Below are 13,902 nucleotides of genomic sequence, written 5' to 3'. Positions count from 1 at the left end.
CAAAAAAACATTTTGGTGTTGTCAACAATGCTTCCATGTGGCTGGAGTGCGAATGTTGGGAGTTCGGAATACGTAGCTGGGCAGAAGCCTTGGGAGTGTGACTGTCCTGTGAGGGCAACGTATACAGTAACCGTCTTTCCTGGACACACTCACACACACACACACACAGCCTGCGTAGGCAACCACACAACCACACACAACCATGCCCAGCCCCGCCGCCTCCCCCCACCCCCGCACACACACACAGCTTGGGGCAGTCTGGTTAGTTCTTCCACATCAAGAAGGGCAATGTGGGAGAAGTTGGGTGCTGGGTAGAATGCACCTTGGAGCGCTGGCTCCCTCCTGCTAGCAACTCACAGACCTTTCCTGCCTCTTTGTGTGTGTAACTAGAGGATCGTATTGACCTCTGGCCTATTGTGAAGGTCATCTGATAAGTCTCATCTTCTCTGTCCGCTGAACCTCCCCTCCACTTTCTGGGGACCCATACTGCCGGGATGTATTTGGCTCAGGAGAAGTAACAGTTCTGCATGTACTCGCCTCCCCGAGTGGGAGGTGTGGTCTGAGAATATCTCGGAGTTCTCCCAGACTCCACGTCCTGCTACGCTTCCCCACACGGTCTGGACTCACTCTTCAAGTCCAGTGAATTCTTTATCAGTAACACCAAGCCAGCACTAGCTAAACATCAATTAGGTGACACCACAGAGAGAATGCTGTGTCTCCTTCCCTCCTGTCCACACCGCTAGACCAGGGTCCCTGCAGTTAGGGGAGTCACATGACCAGCCTCTTCCTGATGGACAAGGCCGTGTCCACTGTCCCAGGCCTGGTCTCTGCAATGCCACGCTTGGTCTCTCTGCCATTCTCTGCCACCTGAGCACAGAGGACGCAGGGGCCCTGAGGTTCCAGGGGGTGGTGGAGCCACTAGACAGAAGACACCTGGGCCCCAGAACGATGATGTGCAGCCTTCAGTTTCATGACCACCAGATGCAGCAGACACATCACACCACCTTCTCCAATGTGGTGGCCGTATTTTCTGAATCAAATGGAGGATTCATGATCTCACAGAAGTAAATGTGCTAAAATGAACACTGGGAAATCTGGGGCCTAACATTTAAACAGATAGGAATGATATTCCTCTTCTTAGCCCTTATGAATTGAACGTAAGCCCAAAGGAGTGTGGAACTAGACGTGTAGCATCAGGAAACACAACAAAGGAGACTGAAAAGCATTGCACGGCTCCTGCAGTCCCGTCTTCTTTCTGATGCGACAATTTAACACAGTTTGACTCTTGATCGTCACTTTGGGGTTTGCGTTATATTTCACTTTAAAGTGTATTCACTGTATTGTAAATGGATTCTGATTAGGTCGCCCAGCCGGCCCTACAAAGCCACCATCAAGGAGAGGCATGGCGTTGGGGCTGTCCCCTTGCTGCTCACAGTGTGGCCCTCCACTAACGGAATCAGCATCTCCTGGGAACTGGTGAGCAATACGGAATCTCTGTTCTCACCCCAGCTCTGTGAACTCAGAATCTGTAATTTTACGAGATACTCAGGGGATTTGTATGCATGTTAAAGTTGAAAATTTAATTTTCTTTTCCCCGTCTCACAACACCTTACAATGTGGTGGTACTGGGCCACCCATTTGATGAACTAAGACATCGAAGCACTGAAAAACAGTTTCTTCCCAAGAGCAAGAGCATATTCCTAGACTCTGCTATGGAAGTCCATGAGTTTTATATACTGAAAGGCCTTTGATTTTTATTACAATCTTTGCCATCACCTAGTTGCCTTTTCTCTGACTCTGAAGAATTGCGTCTCTGACCCACCTGGTGCCTGGAATGAGTTGATTTGTGTTTCTTTCCATGAGAGCCCAGAATGTCTGGAAACCACAAAGCTGGGCACTGGTGACCTGAAATGTGGCCGCTGTCACAGCACCTGCCTTAAATGGTTCCCTGTGCCGTTTCTGCAGGTGTGTGGCACTTCCCAGAGTCCACTACAGCTTTGAGCAGTGGCAGGATCATAGCCAATGAGGCTGATTCGAGGTGCGATCACTGCTAATTGAAAACAAAGAGCAGATTCCCATGGCTCACCTGTGTGTGGGACAGGAGACGCTCTTCTCTGCCCTCACTCTCCTGAAGAAAAGGGGATCGGGCCATGCAAACAGGAGCAGATGTCCACCTTTCAAATAGCTCTGAAAAGGTATTTGGAGGCTTGTAAAAATGACCAATCATGTGACATGACTAATTTGGGGGAAGCTGGGTTGTTTACTTTTTCCCAGTAAAGACTCTACCCACATTTATGGGAAAACCTAATAGCTGTGTCTCTTAGAACATGTAGACTTCTTTCCTCCACAAAAAGGTGTGAGTCAGCACTTTACCAACCATAATAGTTATGGGCAAGCTTTCAAAGTTTCAGAAAGGCAGTCGATTTTATAATATTGATTCCAAAATTTAGATTTTTTTTCCTTCCCCAAGTTGTTTTAACAGTCAACAAAATTGGTCAGAGGCGCCTGCTAAGCAGCCCAGAAGTATTCTTAAAGATATTTAAGGGTTTCATCTTTTGTTAAAAACAGATGCAGAAGCGAAAGAAAAAAAGGAGAAAATAGAAGGTTGGAGAAGACCTAGCATTTGAGGCCCTTAGATTCAGACAGCATTGTAGGAAGAGGCTCTGGGTAATAGCAATCCCAGAGCAAATATAACCTCGGATATATTGCTGCCTCTTTCCTGAACCCACCTTGATAGTAATATGCCCTGTGTGTGTGTGTGTGTGTGTGTGTGTGTGTGTGTGTGTGTGTATCCCCTTGAGATGCAGAAATCACTGTCACATTCATTACCTCTTTGAATTCTTACAGTCATCTTGCAAGTGAGGGATCACTGTTCCAAATTTACAGATGAGCAAACGGGCTTCTGTTGGATAAATGGTTTGCCTGTCCAGTCGATAAGCAGCAAATTCCAGGTAAGTACTTGTTATTTTAAAAGTATATGGTTTTATGGACTCTGAGAAACAAACAGGGTTCTAGAGGGGAGGGGGGTGGGGGGATGGGTTAGCCTGGTGATGGGTATTAAAGAGGGCACGTTCTGCATGGAGCACTGGGTGTTATACGCAAACAATGAATCGTGGACCACTACATCAAAAACTAATGATGTAATGTATGGTGATTAACGTAACATAATAATAAAAAAATATTAAAAGTATATGGTTTTGAAAAATCTGTTCCCGTCCCCAATGGCTCAAAAAAATATAAGCTCAGAATATTTTATATGTTTATTAGCATTTAATTTTTTTAATGCTTGCTATAGATAAAAACCAGCCTTAAGAAAAAGAAGATGGGTGTTACTTTATTAACTCAGCAGTATTCAGTCTTATTTTCCATTTCATTAAAGGTAATATGGTGCAATGAAAAATAGAAGTCCTTTTGGGGCTCCTGGGTGGCACAGTCAGTTGGGCGATGGACTCTTGGTTTAGGCTTAGGTCACGATCCCAGGATCCTGAAATCGAGCCCCGCCCTGGGCTCTGTGCTCATTGGGAAGTCCTCTTGAGTTTCTCTCTCCCGCTGTCTCTGCCCCTCCTCCTCAGGCTCTCTCTCTGTCTCTCTCACTCTCTAAAATAAATAAATAAAAATAAATTAAATAAAATTTCTTTTATTGATGTCAAAAGTGTGAGAGTGGTTAGTGTATGAAACAGCAGCTCATGCGCTTCTGTACGGACTCAAGAAGGCACCTTTGCCATGTTAAATCTATCAAAATTTGAAATTAGTCTACGTACCTTTATTATTTTGGAGATTAACTTACTACAAATTTTGAAATGTGATTTCCAGCAGGCGACATAGCTGACTGGTGAAGAATTCTAAACATAAAGTACTTGCTTGCTATACTTGCCAAGACTTTATCTCTTGCCGATGCCTTTTTACCCGCATTGCGCAACACTTCACATACATTTGTAAATTTCGGGGAACAATGACGCATGCGCACCTCTTCACAGGCTGTCCGTCTCTAGAACTGTGCTTCTCACAATGTGGTGTGAAGGAAACTTTCAGTGTTTCCCAAGAGAATTGGAGCATAAAGTTTAAATATGATTTTTGTGCTTTTCAGGACTCTAGACCATCTGAAGGTAAAAGAGCGAGCCCCAAACTAATTTGTCTCCTTTTCATGTCTTTACATATTTTCCCCTGCTTTTTTTGTGTTTCTATATTTATACATCTTGATGCTTTTAGGTCGCAGATATCAGTCTCTGTGAAACACCCCCCCAAATTTGGAGGGATGTGTTATAAATATGGATTTTTAAGATTTTGAATTATAGTACCTCTGAAACAGATAATACATTATATGTTAAAAAAAAAAAGAAGATAGTAGGAAGGGAAAAATGAAGGGGGGGAAATTGGAGGGGGAGACGAACCGTGAGAGACTATGGACTCTGAGAAACAAACTGAGGGTTTTAGAGGGGAGGGGGTGGGGGGATGGGTCAGCTTGGTGATGGGTATTAAGGAGGGCATGTATTGAATGGAGCACTGGTGTTATGCGCAAACAATCGTGGAACACTACATCAAAAACTAATGATGTAATGTATGGTGACTAACATAACAATAAAAGAAAATAAAAAAATAAAATAAATTAAAAAATTAAAAACGATTTTAAATTGTAAAATAGTATTAAAGAAAAGGTCTATTTTTAAATTTTTACATGCTCTTTTTAAAAATTTATAAAGCCATATTGTTGGGTAATATTAATTAATTCATTTTTTTAAAGATATTAGTTGTTTATTTGAGAGAAAGAGAGAGTGAGCAGAGGGGTGGGGAGCGGCAGAGGGAGAGGGACCAACAGACTCCCGGCTGAGTGGGGAGCCAGACCTGGGGCTCAATCCCAAGACCCCCTGAGATCATGACCTGAGCTGAAGTCAGATGCTTAACCAACTGAGCCACCTGGGTGCTCTTTAATTAATTTATTACTTTGAAAACTTTTGAGCACTATCGCATGCCGGAAGCTGTTCTGGGGAGATAGACTTAAGGACATGAACACACAGTTTACCCTGAAATGTGCCTAAGATCCAGAAACAGTAAAAATTGAAACCACCAGATCAGTGAAATCGTATTTAGTAGGAGTTTGTTGTGAACGCGAAGTACAGTTTGCAACTGGGAGCTTCCAAACCCGAACTGTTTGAACTCAGAGGCATGGCGTTACAGGATGGTTTATGAAATGACAATGAGGAGGTTGTTTAACCTTTACAGTGACTGATTACATGCGGGTTTCCAGGGGGCAGGGAATTGGCTATAAGCAATGACTTCATACCATATTAGGAAGATGACTGCAGTTTCTTCTGTGATTGTCAGAGGCATTTACAAGAAATCCTAGGCTTCAGTTCACGACATAAGCTAGATTTAGTTTTGCTGACGTGGCTTAAAGAGTTTCGTCTGCTTGGGGGATTTTCAAGCTTGGTTCCATTTTATTTTCTTTTAAGAAGGGTTAACACTCTAGTGAGGAGACAGGCTTGTAACAAGGGCAGTGTTGGTGAACGGTGCTGTCGAGGGGTGTGTAAGAAGCACGTGAGCTATGATCACATCTACTGGGAGCTGAGCTGCTTCCCACAGATAGAATACAAGGAGACAGCTGCTTGTATGTATGCCACGTCTTTTGTCTTTTCTACTGTGCTTGGTGATTAAACAGTCAAGTTCTGACTTGAGTCTCAACAATCTTGGGCAGTAGATATTATTTATATATGTATTTCTAGTTGTGGGCCAAGGCGACAAAGAAGGGACCCAACCTCACTTAGCTAGTAGGTGCTCAGCAATTAGCAGAGGAGGTAATATTCACATTCTGACCTAAAATCCCGAAGTCCAATTTTATTTTGTATTTTTTAAAAGAAGTTTCTATTTTGATCTTGAATCCTATAAGACTTTTTTTTAAAAGATTTTATTTATTTTATTTATTTGACAGAGAAAGACACAGTGAGAGAGGGAACACAAGCAGAAGGAGTGTGAGAGGGAGAAGCAGGCTTCCCGTGGAGCAGGGAGCCCGATGTGGGGCTCGATCCCAGGACCCTGGGATCATGACCCAAGCCGAAGGCAGATGCCCAACGACTGAGCCACCCAGGTGCCCCTTTATTTTGTATTTTTAAGAGCTATTCATTTCTATTGCAGAAGCAAAGATGTTCATTAAAAGATTCAGAAAAATATAAAGAAGAGAAAACATAATCTCAGTTTCCACCGAACAGTATTTTCTTGCATGGTTTTAAGGTTTACGTATTTTACTAAGGGGCCACGTGGCTCCCTTGCATTCAGGGAAGCACGGTCTAGCCACAAATAACCTGAAGGCAAATCCGGTGTTTTAAGAGCCCCTCTCAGGTCCACACCCCATGACAGCGCTGAGCCTCTCACAAGACCCCAGAGCCTTCCCTCTTTCATTGCCAACATTGTTAAATGCTGATGAGGTGCAGGTGCGGGGTCCCATAAAAGCAAGTCAAATATGCAAACCGTGTGCTTGGGCAGGTGTCAGATTCTCCATTTGTCAGTCTCCTCATTTTGGTGTGGGCTCTCCAGACGCCTAGTGAGAAGACATGTGACTAAGGCCGGACACAGCGTGGGGGTTCAATACATGTTCTACTCCCGGTTTCCCTTACTCCTCCGCTCCAAAAGTATTTCTTGTACAATCCATTGATGAAAAGAATGTAGGTCACTGCCCCTCCACCATATTCTGGTTAGGGAGGAAAGAGATACCACAAGAGTCAAGTAGTAACACACAAACATTTGTGATCACCAGAGGAGGCTCCCCGTCCCCCCATTCACAGAAGGTCCCAAATCTTGTCATCGTCTTGCAGGAATGCATTGAACTCCTGCTCCAATGGGGCAACATTCCAGTATCTTTAACTGGAATTGAAGGTTGTACTGGATAGAAAAGTGTCCCCCCCCAGATTCATGTGCACCTGGAACCTCAGAATATGAAATTATTTGATATGGGTTTTTACTGATGTAATCAAGTTAAGTGAGGCCATATTGGATAGGGTGGCTCTCATGACTTAGAAGCAGAGGGAAGTTTGGACACAGACTCACGGAGAGGAGAAAGCCATGTGAAGCCACGGAAACACGCATGGAGAACACATGGTACCGTGGACACAGTGATTGGAGTTATACTGTCACAGGCCAAGGCATCCCAATGATTGTTGGCAGCCTCCACAAGCTGGAAGAGGCAGTGAAGGATCCTCCATTGAGACTTCAGAGAGAGCGTGGTTCTGCCAGCATCTTGATTTAGAACTTCTGGCCTCCAGACCCGTGAAAGAGTAGATACCTGTTGTTATGAGTCACCTGGGCTGTGGCACTTTGTGATGGTGGCCCCAGGGACCTGACACAGAGGTCTTCTGCTGTAGGCTCCATGCATGTCCGCAGCTCTGTCACCTGGATCTCTGCTTGGCCACACTGGTCCTGGAGCATGCCCACTGTTTCACCTCCTCCAGACCTTGTTCACGACGTCCTCTCCATCTGGATGGAATTGCCCTTCCCACGCAGCCACATAGCTGGTTCTTTGGGGTCATTAGATGCTCGACCCGAAACCCAGGAGAAGGGCTGAAGAGTAACTATTTCAAAATCAAAACCCTCGTTTTTGGTGGTTGTGTATCTTCTGTGGGAGATGCTTCACTCAGTTGTTAAAAGGACTTTCTGATCCCGTCAGCCGTAAATAACTGCGTCGCCCTTTGGCGTTGAGCTAGTAGAGAGAGGTAACAGCCTACACCACCCTTTGACTTCCTTGGTAATCAGGAAGTAACAATGCTTAATATTAGATGTTTTATTAGTTTTTTTAAAACTTGGGGACGGGGGTCTTAGTGGGTGTTTTGATACATGTGCTTTTAAATTTTCTTTTCTAAGTATGGAGCTATTTTAGTAATCTAATGCCATTTGGCAAGCCGGCCCAAAACTCAGTGGCTGAAACCAATAACCGTTAGTCTGTGTATGATTCTGCAGTGTGGACAGGGCTCAGCTCGGCAGTTCCACTCATCTCACTTGGTGTTAATCATGTGGCTGCAAGACAACTCTACTCGGGTGTCTCGTGCTCCTGCTGATAGCTGTTATACCTGGCAGCTGGTCACATACCTTTCTCTCTCCATGTGGTCTCTCTAGCAGGGTAGCCATAGCTCTTTCCACAGCGTCAGACGTCAGTCACATCTTGGTGAGCAACTGAAGAAGAGAGTTTGGAGTGCATCCAGCCACTCTGTTGTATTCTTGGCTTGTATGTATCCTTGCAATGCTTGTTTGCTTGTCTGGTAGTGAGCATAGTACAAATGACCTTGAACCAAAACTTCACATCAGCCAGTCTTTGAACCCAGCCCAGACTTTGTGACATGGTCTAGTTTACTAAGCTGGAGTTACTGTGGCCGTTCTCTGGGCTGTGATCAACCCAGAACTGCTTTCTGAGGAAAACCTTGACTCTGTCTTCAGATACTGCCTCAGAGCTCCTCCCCATGAGGGGAGAAGGGCCTTTGAATGGTCCAAGGATGCACCCCATCCTATGGAGTGCCTAATGTGCATGGAGTCCATCAGTTCCTCCTGCCAGACTATCGGAGAGCTGTGGGTTTGGGTAGCATTATTTTGACCCAGAATGGAATTTCTTTTACCCAACTGTGCTTTAGTCATTGTGCCTCAAGTCTACATTAAGGGGAGCTATTTTCCATTCAAGTTTTTCTTCATATGCAGATGTTGTCAAGGACACTGTTCACTGTATCATGAAGAATCCCCTTTAGATGCTGGAGACCCATATGTCAGGGTTCTGCTGAATTAACCCTTGCTTCCCTGCAACAATTAATTTTTTAAACAATTTGTTTGCATTGTCAACAGGCAACTGATTGCATCTTCCTCTTTGCATTGGCTAGTTGGAAGTACAGAGCCAATTTAAGGTGTTCAGCAACTTAGGGTGGGTATTTTGAGCGCTAATCTCCCTCCCTCCTCTATCTGACGTTTTCTCTTCTGTTGTCTCACATCCCCAAACTTTTTTTTTTTTCACTTTCAAATTTTTTTCCTTTTTTATTGTTATGTTAATCACCATATATTACATCATTAGTTTTTGGTGCAGTGTTCCATGATTCATTGTTTGTTCATAACACCCAGTGCTCCATGCAGAACGTGCCCTCCTCAATACCCATCACCAGGCTAACCCATCCCCCCACCCCCCTCCCCTCTAGAACCCTCAGTTTGTTTTTCAGAGTCCATCATCTCTCATGGTTCGTCTCCCCCTCTGACATACTCCCCTTTTCTTCCTCTCCTGTTATCTTCTTCTTTTTCTTTTTTCTTAAAATATGTTGCGTTATTTGTTTCAGAAGTACAGATCTGTGATTCAACAGTCTTGCACAATTCACAGCGCTCACCGTAGCACATACCCTCCCCAATGTCTATCACCCAGCCACCCCATCCCTCCCACCCCTGACCACTCCAGTAACACTCAGTTTGTTTCCTGAGATTAAGAATTCCTCGTATCAGTGAGGTCATGTGATACATGTCTTTCTCTGATTGACTTATTTCACTCAGCATAACACCCTCCAGTTCCATCCACGTCGTTGCAAATGGCAAGATCTCTTATTCTTCATTTCTGATGATGTATTTTTTTTTCTTTGTCACTTTACTCCCATAACTTCTGGTCCCATTTCTAAGACGTGGTAAGTGCTTTGTTATATGTATTCACTGCACCTCGGATGTAAATGACCCCAACTCTCTTGGGTGTGCTGCGAAGGATGCTCTTCTGACAGTTCTCCTCCAACTCAGTGGCCGAGGAAATTTCTAATGACTTTTTGAGTCTCAGTTCAAAGAGGGTAGATAACCTTTGTGAAGTTTCACAACACTTTCAGAAGACTGACTTCTGTCATTCCTTTCCTTTGCTGTCATGTATTTCACCCCCCCCAGCCAGATTTTATTGCATAACAAATATTGTCGAATGATTGACTGAGTCATCCTTGTGTTTGTTGACCATAGGTGGGTGTGATCTATCTCTCACGTAGCTGGGAAGTGTGAGTGTTCTTTCTTCACTAATACAGCTGTTGAGTCTTCTTCTGTCCCCAGCGACCCCACCAAGACTGTGCCAGAGAGATCTCAGACTATGTCCACATCTATGTCAACACTACAAACGGAGCCCCGTGTTGACTCGAAAAGCCAGTTATGGTTCTGAGATATTTGCTTTGTAGATCCCTAAAGTTGTTAGCCAAATTACCACCCCCCCAAAAAACATTTAAAAATATATCTTATTTGTAATAGAAATGAATGGCAACTTTCAGTAAAATGTGTCTAGATTTCTGGTTCAACAAATTGCTCTTGGCTGTGTGGATGCTTTCAGTACAATAATAATTTGATAGCCCCGAGTTTCCAGAGAGCTTTAACAGTTGGTTCTGATCTCCTCACACGTATAAATGCTGAAATGGTAGAATGTGTGATACTTTTAAACTGGTTATTTCCACATGGTATTGAAATATATAATCCCCAGGTTACAAAATGTGAGCTGAGACCGTTTACATACCTCCCACATTTAGCATTTCCTTGTGTTCTCGTAAAGAATCGGTTTTCAAATGCTGGAGAAGAGATCCAGGAAATTGGAAATATTTACAAAATTTGGAGGTACATATGATTCTCATTATTTTAACTATGGAAGTTTTGTTCAGAAAAATCTGTGGAAAAAAAGTGCTTGGTAGCTGAAATCTTCAACGTTCACAAATTTATGCATTTATGATTTTAAGAAATATCCGGTTTCACAATACTTCATATTGCCACATGGATGTTTATTAGTGCCACATGGATGCTTAAGAATGTATGTTCTGTGATCAGTCTCTAGAAGGAAGGGGGGAAACTCCAGATAAATAGCTTAATTTTTGAATAATGGCATTTGTTGGAATTTTTAGTTTGTGTCAAAATGCTGAAAATTTTGTGTATCAAGGGCCTCTAGAAAAGTATATACAATGGCCACATAGAAAGCCACCATTTTATCATGAATGATGTCAAGAACTTATGAAAGGGTTTGATTATCTGGTAGAAAAGGAACAGAGAGAGCATCTGGGAACCTGAGTTTATCCAAGTTTGACTGCTGACTTTGAGATGCAGCAAAGGGATCTTCAGACCCCTTCCTTCTTTGATGATCTGTAGGGTGCCACCCTGAGTTCATTTTTATTTTTTATTTATTTATTTTTAAAATATTTTATTTATTTATTTGAGAGAGAGAGAGAGAGTGCGCGAGCAGGGTGAGGGGCAGAGGGAGAGGAGAAGCAGACTTCCGGACAGGACGCTCAATCCCAGGACCTGAGCCGAAGTCAGACACTTCACCGACTCAGCCACCCAGCGCCCCTCTGAGTTCATTTTTAATTCAGAAAGTTGGGTAGACATTTCCCTAGCTTCAGGGCTGGTGCTAGCAGTTCTTGCTTAATAAAGGAAGGTACAGAATGAGTACAGGCAGCCCCTGGGTCTGTGGCATCATTGTCACCTGTGACCCTGGCCCCTCAGGCCCTTCCAGTGGGTACGACTGGTCTGACCGTCAGGGTCCAGCAACATTGCTCCCATCCGAGCCCGCCCTTGGCCCTCGTCTAGCAGGTATCAGTTTGATGAGCCAGTCCCCCCGAATGAGGGGAAGCCTCGTCAGCCTGTGTTAAAATTTGTTCTGCGTTTAAAATGTTACCTTACAGCAGATATTTCTGAATTTCTAGATAAAGACGTAGAAAAAGAAGAAAATTCAAAAGAACTCTGGTTGGGAGAGTCTTGGTCAAATTCCTTTCTGGGGAGTTATTTATGAACCCTATAATTAATGGCTTTGTTTCCCTTTCTTTGGAGAATAAAATGGAATTGGAAAAAGTATATCCATTCGGGCAGTGAGACCAGGATCTGAGTGTTCTTTCTAAGACAGTAATCCATACGCAATGCAACAAGGGAAGAGAATGCATAATGCTGGCAAAATCCTGGTGAGAGGTCTGCCCTTGTCCAGAAAGTAGGCTCACTTGCTGCCTGTGCTTCAGCTTAGGGCTCGGAGCTCCCCTCAGCGCACTCTTCTGCCTCGGGGGAGGCCATGGCCCTGGCCCTCTGACGCGGTGGCCCGGAGGTCCCTCGAGAGCTTATCCGTGGCTGTGGAAAAATGCCTCTCCAGTGTCCCTGGGCCACGTCAGGTGGCCGAGTTCATCACCGATTGAGTAGAGCATCCTGTCACTTCCCTCCATCAGGGTGCAAGGGAGAGTTCAATGTTCGAACGTCGGCCAAATGACAGAGTTGGCTGTGCAGAGCCATGTGCCGCAAAGCAAGCCAGGTCGGCCTGAGGGAAACTTACCAGATCGACTTCCAGTTGGATCAGACCAACCACTCAGAGAAATGGCACATGGGAAGTAGAGAGCGTGGGTAAGATGACTATGTTTCATACCAGACCAAGCTATTGCGTAAACAAACGAACAACCCCTCCCTCCAAACCACAGGCAAACAGAAAACTTGCTATTTTATCCAACGCCGGACAAACATGAATAGTGATATATTCACTATTGGGATACCCTGAGTTGGTTGCATCATATTCTAGCTACGACAGTGGTTTTCCCTAGTCTTTGCTTGGCCCCAGCAATTACTTTACAGTATATAAATAGCTGGTGTGTGTGTGCTCAAGCATCATGCTTCCTTTGTTCCCCTAAATTGTCAACACCATGTTTTGATTACCATCAACTCTCGATGAGGTGACGACAAAAATTGGTTCTCAGAAGATACACCTTTTCTTCAGTGGAGACATGCTTATTCACATTGTTTATGTTTATATGTCAGTAAGTTATTTTGATCTCAATGTTTAACCATTAACAAACATGAATAAAAACCTTACATATGTTCCCTGATTGGATTTTGCTTTTATTATTATTTTTTATATTCTTGTCAATCGTAGGGCATTCTCTTTCAACAGGACTTTATTATTCTAACAAAACCCATACTAGTTAAATTCTCCTTCAAGTCAAGCATCTTGTTAAAACATGTCTTCTGGAAACTTGTATAGGCCATACAGTCTTTAAACCAACCAATGTCGTGAAGACAAGGGGAGTCCTAGGAGATGTACAGTAAAAGAGGGTAAACAGACAAGATGACACAGTGTGGCATGGGGACCCGGGATCATAGCCTGAGCCACAAGTGTGATTTGCATGTTTATTTCTCTATATAGAACCATTTGTGGAACACTTGGCAACATTTTTAAAAAGGTCTGTCATTAGATGTTAGTACCATGGTACCCATTATTACTCTTTAGCAGTGACTCGACAGGTACAGGTAATCCTGAGACCCTGGTAAATCAAGGGGAAGGCTAGGTCACCAGTGCAATTCCTGAGGTCCTGCTTGAAAGACCTATCACAGGAGGCTCCCAGTGGGGTGTGTAGGGCGTGGCTCCCACAAAGGGGGCAGTTCAATCACGAAGTAGCTCTACTTTATATTCTAATAATGGCGTATTTGACATTGACATTTTCCAGGGGCTCACGGACCATACATTTATAAATCCTGTGGTCATTTATCACATGCAATCTTGACAGACCAGGTCTGGCCTGCTAAGAGCATCCTATAGGTGAGGACTCTCTGTTACCTTTCTGCTCATAAACCTCATGAGGAAGTCCGATGAGCATGTTTCCAGGGAAATTTGACTAGGTCATTTCTTCCTTTTTTCCTTGTCTCCTCTGGGTCCTCCAGAGAAAGAATGCATTACAGAGCCCAGCTAACCCTTTCCCTCCCTAGACCCACAACATCCCCTAGTGTGTCTACACTGTCTTGTTTTTATGTCTGTTTTCTTGGCATCTGGCATATATACATATGTATATATGTATATACACATACGCACACCTATTTTGTGTATATATAATATATATATAGATATATATATATCTATATATATATCAGTTACCTATTGTATACTGGTGAGAGAAAACATTTATCCTGAAAACCATCCACTTC

General features: G+C 43.7%; 1 non-coding gene across 1 annotated transcript; it reads left to right on the top strand.

Moving 5' to 3' along the window:
* The first annotated feature begins 1,993 nt into the window (after nt 1-1,993).
* LOC112819577 (U4 spliceosomal RNA) lies at nt 1,994-2,141 on the top strand. The gene has a single exon (XR_003206903.1). It is a non-coding gene; the product is annotated as a U4 spliceosomal RNA (small nuclear RNA).
* Nucleotides 2,142-13,902: the final 11,761 nt, after the last annotated feature.

The sequence above is a fragment of the Callorhinus ursinus genome, unplaced genomic scaffold, assembly GCF_003265705.2.
Source record: "Callorhinus ursinus isolate GAN/ISIS: 27379988/994484 unplaced genomic scaffold, GSC_fseal_2.0 scaffold6, whole genome shotgun sequence".
Lineage (NCBI taxonomy): Eukaryota > Metazoa > Chordata > Mammalia > Carnivora > Otariidae > Callorhinus > Callorhinus ursinus.
Note: the sequence above shows the minus strand (reverse complement) of the source record. Positions and strands in the feature narration are given on the sequence as shown.